This window comes from Meleagris gallopavo, chromosome 1, assembly GCF_000146605.3.
Source record: "Meleagris gallopavo isolate NT-WF06-2002-E0010 breed Aviagen turkey brand Nicholas breeding stock chromosome 1, Turkey_5.1, whole genome shotgun sequence".
Classification (NCBI taxonomy): domain Eukaryota; kingdom Metazoa; phylum Chordata; class Aves; order Galliformes; family Phasianidae; genus Meleagris; species Meleagris gallopavo.
In genome coordinates this window covers 143,895,382-143,905,619 of record NC_015011.2, presented here as the reverse complement: position 1 = coordinate 143,905,619, position 10,238 = coordinate 143,895,382, and positions in this window count along the sequence as shown.

Below are 10,238 nucleotides of genomic sequence, written 5' to 3'. Positions count from 1 at the left end.
TGTCAGCTGCAAGAAACATCATATTAATAAGAGGACAGTATGAGTAAAGAACCTATTTCTTAGCTGAGAAATTTGATACCTTCTTATCTGTAAAATGTAAATAGCTAGTTGACATATCTTCCAGTTATCTTTACTCTCTCTTCAACCATTTTATTGACATAGAAAATAGGAAAAATATCACATGCTCCACGTACTATGTATTTGTAAAACCTATCATTACTTTACATAAAATATATTGGTCTTTTTTATGGACTTGATACTTACCTATCTTAACTGTCATTTATTTTTCTCTCTATATTAAATTTTCTCTTCCCCTATTCTGAGTCTAAATTCCGGAAACGCACTAATGATTAAGTTTCACCAGTAAAAATAGTTAGAAACAATGAATTCTAAGGGAGGCTTTTTGCAAGAATCTCATTAACGATATTTGTGTCAAATTCGATTAATGCTTAACCAACCACTGCACAAAGCTATTTCCCTTTTCTGCATAATCATAGATAAGAAATAAAAATTAAACTTTGAACTGTCACAATTAATGCAAAAAAAAAGTGAAACACAAGTGGAGACTAAATCCCCAAACTCATGCTCTAGATTCAAATGTGTTGCAGGAAGAGAAAGAATCTGAAAACTAATTGAATCTATTATTTCTTATAAATCTTATTGAAACACTGTCAGTAGTTTGCTAATAAATCAGCAGATAAGTTGAATGCTGAGTATGTCAGCTAATTATAAAAATCTGATAATACAACATAAACTAAGACAATGTGCATTGTGGGGTGAAATGTCTGTATTTACAGTCTTTTTCAATTGTATTTCTTAAATATTTCTCAAACACTGTTAAATACTTACAGTGCTAGCTTAGATCTGCAGCAGTGTATAATGCTAATGAAAACTTTAGAGCTTATGAAGTGTCATAAAATCTCATTAGCTATTTCTAGAAAATAATGTATTATTTATGAAGGAACTTTCAGAATTACGTTTTCTGTCCAGCTTCTTCTTAAATTGTATGTCTAAGGGTCATAAATTTCACTTTCTGTTAACTTATGAATGATAACCTTTCACTTCTGCACTGGAAAGTAATAAAATTTGCACAGTGCCAAATAAAAGGAAACCAAGCATTTATGGAATACACGTAAGATATGCTCATTAATTAAACATAGACATTTAAAAAGGGGAAAATCTTAAGTGTTCACAGCTTCAAGGCAGCTGAAAATTTATGAGAGCTTTACTGAATGATTTATGTAAGTTTGATCCAATAATTGGAGCTAAAATAGCAACTTCCAAATGATATTTTTTTTAATCTATGAAGTCCATCATTTTCCCATTTGAAAAACAAAACAAAACAAAAAAAAGAAAATACTGTGTGCAAACCTCTTTGATCATGTTATCCCATCAAGAGAAGCAGCTGAGTGTCTGTAGACTAAAATGTAGTACTTCACATATTGCATGACTGACTGATGATGGTCCATCCTTGCAGCCTGGATGCATGTTCATAAAACTGTTCTTCTCTAGTAGATATTATTGAACAATAGTTACTATAACAAGAGAGTCTTGCATGATTTGTGAATGTTTGTGTTACTTTATTTCCCAAAGCATCTCTGTGTACCTCCTGCTTTTTACTTCCTCTCACTCTTTTTTCCCCTTTTGAAGTCACTATGTTTATACTGTGATATTCTCTCTTTAGGTACAGAAATTTTATCCATGTCCATCAATAAATGTAGTAATATTTCCATCAGACATGGGCCAAAGAATAAAAGCAGGTCTAGAATACATGATGATCACTGAAATATTGGTATTTTTCACATGATTTTTCATGTTCCATTTTGAACTTTTGGTAGGAAGTGAACTTTTAGTAGAAAGTAAACAAAAAACTAGGGGATGAGGGAAGCCTAAACTAGAGAAGAGTGCCTTCTTATTGTTGGTAAGCTGAAAGAAGTTTTGCAGCAGGAGAGGAAGGAAGATTTTGTTTACTTTTAGACTTCTGTAGACTTGCACATCTTAACTGTCTCCCTAGACCCCCTTGTAGAAAATAGAGCATGGTTAAAACTTCTGCACTACAATTCTTCTCATTCTAAAGAGAACATTGACATTTGGCCCATGAAACTGGTGCTTCCCTCTTATGCTCTGTTGAGCATAAACAGAGGTTAGGGCAACCAAACCAAAAGTAGATGTTTAAAGCTAGGTGAGATTAATTCTGCCAGGGGCCTTCATAATACATATAAAGCTGGTCTTTTGGGATTGGATTAAAACTCCTTTCTTGTAGTCACCAACTGCGAAAACTGCAGCATATGAAAATTATTCATCAGTTACTGACTTCTGTTGAATCACTGCACATACAAACAACATTTTGAAAAAAGATCAATGCTTAAGATCTAATCAAATAATAAAACATGTTGGTAATAAAACAATACAAGGTCTATTAGTAGGTAAATAATTAAAACGACACTTATAGAATGTATGTAAATTTTTTTGACTTTTAACTTAGGATGACTTTTAACTTAGGATGAGGACAAAACCAGATCTTCAGAATTCCATGGTGTTAATTTAATATCACTGGCCAATTTTTTTATTTTTATTTCTTAACTCTCAGAATACTCTCAGCTCTTTCAGTAAGAAAGTGTCAGACAACACTGAACAGAATGTAAGAAGAAGCTGAGTGGTCTAGCTTAAACAGTGAATTCTCTGACTTCTAGTTAATGATGCAGTAATTCACCTAAATCAAGAGAGACAGTGTAAAGCTACTACTTCAAATGTCAGAAAAAAGAAACAAACAGAACTACAAGAGTTAAAGTTCTGTTATTAAGATTAAAGTAAGTAGTTACTTTTCCAATGGAACATAGGGTTCAATATCTCAAAGAAATAATTATTTAACAAGAAAAGCAAGTTAGACATGGAAGGAAAACTCAATAAATAATACATTTAAAGAAAAAATAAACTATTTTCCTCTGGTTAGAGGAGAGAAAAACAATGAATTTAATTTATAAGTGTTATTCCTGGTGATAATTAACTACATTTAAAATAGAATTAATTGTATAGAATAGAATTCATTGTTTAAATTAGAATTAATTAATCTTCTTTTATTTCAGCATAAAACTGTATGTACGTATTATTTCATATTAAAAGTAACTCTTTTTACCCCCAACATTTTTTTTACTACTTTGAAGGACAGGAAAATCAGTGTCACAGGTTCTGTTTTAAACAAAGGTTACCTTGGTGTATTTATGTTTGCTGCTGCAGGCAAGTAGCATTTAGGACAGGGAATCCACTCCTGCATGGATCTCAGACCAACATTAATATTCAGCACCCAAGTAATAAATCTCAAAACTTTCTAAATTTGTTTTTCACATGGAAGCTTTTAGGTAACCAACAGACGTTCAATATTGCTAAAGGATGTTGTCTACTGGAGTCATGCATTCAGACTACAAATTGTCAAAGATTTCAAATAGTGTTAAATTGCAGTTTTCAGTCTAATGAATAAAAAGGATTGTCTAGTCATAAAAATGGGGTAGTACCTGTACATACTATTGTATTCCGTGTCTCTGCATTAAGATATCAATCTCCATTATAAAAAAAATCAGATAGAAATATATCCTGAATTTCATGTGGAACACTGAAGTAAGAACACTGTACTTCTGAACCAGGTCCTAATTTATTTTTATATTTTCCTTCAGAACTGCAGGCATGTTACAAAAACATACTAGATTATGTACAATCTGAAAATTCTTGAAGTTTTATCTAATTGGTATTTTTGAAATGTTTGAGCTCCTTTCTATCACTGAATGTTTCTGAATATGGAGCTCATTAAAATTAAATGTGAAATCAGCATCATTATGAAGTTTGTATATTGCAAGCGTTGTGAGCTTTATTTTGCTCCAATAGACTATTTAGTGTCCACTGCAACTATAGAATCTGAAAATCCATGAACTGCACAAATTAATCCTGCAATTTTATAACAACCTGTAACTACGTTAGACTATAATCAATATCTTCAGATCAGTTCTCAAAAATATTCATTTTCTAGTTCTGGGAGGCACATAGAATTTTGTTTGCAATATAGTAGTTCAGACTTTAGGCAGAATTTTCCAAAATTAGCATACTGAATCATTATTTCTTCATTCTCTGATATGCTGCCAAAAGTTCTCTAAGACATCACTAAGGAATTCTAATGACATTTTCATCCTGTTACATCTAACTGTCAGTTTTAACCTTTATGTTTTGAGAAACATACAATAGTTCTCCCCATACTACTTCCCAATACTATCTATTTTTGTGGATGATTTGTTTCAGACAGCCTTCTGCATGCCAGGCTATTTAAAACTACCATCAGTTAAATAAAAAATTGTATGATAAAGATCCTACCATCTGGCATAGAAACTTAGTCTTTTTTAGATATTCTAAAATTATTTGCCAACTGAGGATATTTCATTAGATGGTTGCTATTCAGTCATTGTACTCTTATTGTATAAAAGCATACAAAAGGGAGTCCAAAGGAAAATGTTTTCAAACTAGAAGATGATAGATTTACGTTGGATATAAGGAAAAAGCCTTTTGCAGTGAAAGTGATGAGTCACTAGAGCAAGTTGCCGAGAGAGGTGGTGGATGCCCTGTCCCTGGAGATTTTCAAGGCCAGGCTGGACCAGGCTCTGAGCAGTCTGATCTAGCTGTGGATATCCCTGTTCCTTGCAGAGGAGTTGGATTAGTTGAAAGGCCTTTCAAACTCTAAGGATTCTATCACTCTATAATTTTTAAAATAGCCCTAACACTCAGATTGTGCGCACTTTAGGTTCATCTGTACAATTTTCTTCAACTAGTATACATATCTCATATAAATTATATCATTTATGGAATACTTTCTTGTTTTCTTCAGAAAACTTAGGATATTTTTATGTATCATTAAAGAATCTAATGACTTATACCTACCTGTGTAGGTGAAGTTCCATGGTCTCAGTAAAAGTTCATATCATAACCTACTTTAAGGGATGTAATTCAAAGGGACTTAAACAAACTTGAGAAGTAGTCCATGCAAGCTTAATGAGATATAAGGGCAAGTGTGAGGTGTCGCACCTTGGTTTAGGAAATGTCAGATATGTGTACAGACTGGGAGAGCTCACTGAAGCCAATCAGTGAAGAAAGACTTGGAAATTCCAGCAGATAAAAAGCTAGACATGAGCCAGCAGTGTGTGCTTGCAGCTTGGACAAGGGGAAATTACTTTAAACTAAAAGAGGAGGGATTTCAATTAGATACTGGGAGGAAATTCTTTACTCATAGGGCAGTAAGGCACTGGAACTGTTTGCATAGAAAAGTTGTGGGTGCCCCATCCCTGTAGGTGTTAACTGTACAAGGTACCTGAAATAAATCTCTTATGCTATTGCTTTTTTGTCATCAGGAATTTGACATACTCAGGTGTATAAGTACAATCAGCTAATTGCTGTTTATTTTTTGGCAGTCATTCTCAGAGAGGACATGAATAGTATTTGCTGAAACAAAAAAAAGAAGTCACAGACTGGCTTAGTGTGTCGTAGTCATAGTGTGGCTCTAATTAGAACATTTCAGTGTGAACTAATTGTCTTTTTATGCTTTGAAGCCTTCAAAAAACAAATTCTCATTGTCTATACTGAAGTAAGAGTTTCAGCATTTGGTCCTCCTCAATTCAGATTCTACTTCAAACTGTACATTTTAGCTAATGGACTTCTTGAAATACAGGGAAAAAATAAAAATAAAATAAAACATTTCACATGAGCCTGAACTCCTGATAAAATACCTAATTAACCTAATGAAATTGTCTGACCAAAACCTATAGTGGTTAACCATTTTAGGTACATGCAGCATAAAACAAAAATAATTCTTCTAAAGAATCCAATCATTGCTATAGAAAAAGTTAATACTCATAGAATGACTAATTTCTGCTAGTAGAACTATTATCATTTGGATGGGGGAGAGAAGCAGCTAATACAATATCATTCTTTTATTCTTCTAGGTTGGCCACATTTTGTTCAGAGCTTGTTTTTCTTGGATCAATCATGCTTTGCCTGGTAACTAGTGCAATTAGACTGTATTTTTTTCTTACTAGAAAGTATTTTATCCAGCTACAACCAGCTTTAAGATTCCAGGTGAATCTAAGACTTCTAAGAGCTTTTGCAAAAATAGGTGCCACAAACTAAGCACCACCTTAACAGGTAAGCTATTTGAAGCTGTTTTGCTTCAGAGAGAAGGCCAAGGGGAGGCAGCATTTCAGAAATGTTTGAGTTTATTGTTAAATTCAAATTCATAAATACTCTTTCTAACACCAAAAATTCAGCCCTTTTTCAACTCATATTTTATCTTAAAGACTGGCAGTTATCTTGACAGAAATTTCAGCCTTCTCAATTTTGAAAATATATGCTCTTTTTTTCAGCTTATCTAATATACCTAAAATGGATGCAATTGTTTTCATTGCACACATTTTAGAACCACTTCACTATGACTCAACATCCTTGCTTTCACTCAGCGTCACTGAAAATGTCAGCATTTATCTGGGATAATATTAGTCAACTGTTGCTTCAAGAAGGGGAAAAACAAGATATTTTTGTTGGCAAGTTTTCTTCCTCTTGAGGAATAAATTAAGTTGAAAATACCAGGCAGGAATATTTGTTTGTTTGTTTGTTTGTTTGTTTGTTTGTTTTTTGTGATCATATATAAGCTATTGTGTAATATGATGAAAACTAAGTCGTATATTCTGCCTTAAATATAAGTACAGGAGAATCCGAATTAGAAGAAGACCCATAAAGAAATATCCTTAGCTGGTGTTCCTTTCCTTGGTCTTCAGTGGCAGCCAGAATTCTCATATTCCTGAACCTCACATCCCTGAATCTGAACGTCTATTCAGATCCCCCCCATCTCACTGTAAGGGCGGAGCAAGTCCAATTCTAACTTATGAGACTGAATGTGTACAAGTCCATGGGGCTGGATGACATTCATCCCAGGTCCCTAAGGAAGCTGGCTGATGTGGTTGTTGAATCTCTCTCCATTATATTTGAAAAGTCATTGCTGTCAGGCAACATCCCCAGGGATTGGAAAAAGTGAAACATCATTTATAAGAAAGGGAAGAAGAAGGACCCAGAGAACCACAGGCCGGTGAGCCTCACCTCTGTGCCTGGCAAGACTGTGGAACAGAACCTTCTGGAAGAGAAGTTATTGTACATGAGGAAACAAGACGGTGATTTGAAACAGCCGGCATGGATTAATCAATGGAAGGTCATGCCTGACCAATCTGATGGCCAGATGATGTGACAGCATGGGTGGATAAAGGGAAAGCAACTGATATAATCTATTGGACTTCTGCAAGGCTTTTGATATGGTCCTCCACCACATCCTTACCTCTGTATTGGAAAGCTATGGATATGAAGGGTGGACTATTTGGTGGATAAGGAATTATTTGGAATGTTGCAGCCAGATGGTTCTGGTCAATGGATCTAAGTCTAGGTGGAGGCCAGTAATGAGCGACATTGTCCTCCAGGGTACTGTCTTGGGACTCGTAGTCTTTAACATCTTTATCAGTGTTGGGATTGAGTGCACCTTCAGCAAGTTTGCTGATGACACCAAATTGAGTGATGCAGTTGATAAAGTAGAAGGAAAGGATGCCATCCAGAGGGCCATTTATAAATTTGAAAGGCTAGCACATGTGAAACTCAGAAAGAGTGCAGAGAAGTTGTTAAGAAGTGTAGAGAGAAAATCAGAAAGGCAAAAGCCCAGCTTGAACTGAACCTGGCCGCTGGGGTAAAAAGGAACAAGAAACCCTTTTACAAATACATCAATGGTAAGAGGAGGACCAAGGAGAATCTTCATTCTTTACTGGGTGAGGCTGGGAATGTGACCACTAAGGATAAGGAAAAGGCAGAGGTTCTGAATGCCTTCTTTACATCTGTCTTTATAAGTCAGACCAGTTATCCTTAGGGTACTCCACTCTCTGACCTAGTAGTCTCTCAACTGGAGTGTGGACAGAACCCCCCACGATTCGGGAGAACGCAGTCAGAGACGTACTACTCCAGCTGGATTGTCACAAGTCCATGGGGCCGGATGGGATTCACCTGAGAGTGCTGAGGGAACTGGCAGAGGTGATAGCCGAGCCGCTTGCCATTATCTATCAGCGCTCGTTGTTGACTGGTGAGGTCCCAGAAGACTGGAGGCTTGCCAGTGTGACTGCCATCTACAAGAAGGGTTGTAAGGAGGATTTGGGGAACTACAGGCCTGTCAGCCTGACCTTGGTGCCAGGGAAGGTTATGGAGCAGATTGTCTTGAGGGAGATCACGAGGCCTAGCCAGCATGGGTTCATGAAGGGCAGGTGCTGTTTGACCAACCTGATCTCCTTCTGTGATCTACTGACCTGTCTGGTAGACAAGGGAAAAGCTGATGATGTAATCTGCCCAGGCTTCAGCAAAGCTTTTGACACTATCTCCCACAGTATTCTCCTGGAGAAGCTGGCAGCCTGTGGTTTGGACAGGTACACTCTTGGCTGGGTAAGGAACTGGCTGGAAGGCCGGGCCCAGAAAGTAGTGGTGAATGGAGTCAAATCTAGCATGAGTGATGTTCCCCAGGTGCCGGTGGTGGGGCCTGTTCTCTTCAATATCTTTATTGATGACCTGGATGAGAGCATTGAGTGCACCCTCAGTAAGATTGCGGATGACATCAAGTTGGTAGGAAGTGTCGATCTGCCTGGGGGTAGTGAGGCCCTACAGAGGGATCTGAACAGACTGGATAGCTGGGCTGGAGCCAATGGGATGAGGTCCAACAAGGCCAAATGCCGGGTCCTGCACTTTGGCCGCAACAACCTCAGGCAATGCTACAGGCTTGGGGCAGAGTGGCTGAAAGACTGTGTAGAGGAAAAGGACCTGGGGGCATTGATTGATGCTCGGCTGAACATGAGCCAGTGAGTGGCCAAGAAGGCCAATGGCATCTTGGCTTGCATCAGGAACAGTGTTGCCAGCAGGAAGAGGGAAGTGATTCTTCCCCTGTACTCAGCTCTGGTGAGGCTGCACCTCGAGTACTGTGTCCAGTTTTGGGCCCCTCACTGCAAGAAAGACATTGAGGCCCTGGAGCGGGTACAAAGAAGGGCAACAAAGCTGGTGAGGGATCTGTAGCACAGGCCTTATGAGGAGCAGCTGAAGGAGCTGGGATTGTTCTGTTTGGAGAAGAGGAGGCACAGGGGAGACCTTATTGGTCTCTATAACTACCTGAAGGGAGGTTATAGTGAGCTGGGATTCGGCCTCTTCTTTTGTATAACTAGTGCTAGGAGTAGAGGCACTGGCTTCAAGTTGCTCCAGGGCAGATTTAGGCTGGACATTAGGAAATACTACTTTTCTGAAAGAGTGGTCAGGCACTGGAATGGGCTGCCCAGGGAGGTAGTGGAGTCACCGACCCTGGAGGTGTTCAAGGAGCATTTGGATTTTGTGTTGAGGGACATGGTTTAGTGATTACTATTGGTGATAGATGGATGGTTGGACTGGATGACCTTGAAGGTCTTTTCCAACCTTGATTATTCTGTGATTCTGTGATTCTGTGATTCTGTGTGAACCTAATGAGGTTCAACAAACCTATGTACAAGATTTTGCAGTTGGATCAAGGTAATCCCAGATATGTATCAAGCTAGGAGAAGAAATCCTTGAGAGTAGCCCTGCTGAGAAGGACTTAGGGGTCATGGTAGATGAAAAATTTAACATGAGCCAGCAGAATACTTTTGCAGCCTGGAAGGCCAGTGGTATCCTGAGTTCCATCAGCAGAGGGGAGGCCAGCCAGGAGAGGAAAGTAATTGGCTGGATGGTGCCTTGGGCAACCTGATCTAGTACTTGATCTAGTGACTAGCAACTTTGCCTGTGGTAGGAGGTATGGAATATGATGATCCATGGGTCCTTTCCAACCCAAAGCATTCTATGATTCTATGGTATACAAGAAATGGTTTTATTCCTCTAAAATAAGAGAAGTCATTCTTGCTCAAGTAATCATGAAATGCTTTTTTTAACCCTCATTGTTTTAGTGAAAGCTTTTAATATTATCCACATGTAGAATTCTTCATAATAGGTCTAAGTGCTATAATATATTTGCAAAGAGCAGAATATCCACACTCACCTGATTAAAAAAAGATTTATTAAATGAATGCCTTCATACGTATCAGTATTTAATATATATATTATCTAAGAGTATTTCATTTCTGTAATCACATTGTGACAAGTTAAATTTAAGAAAAAAATATTTTCTTTAAACA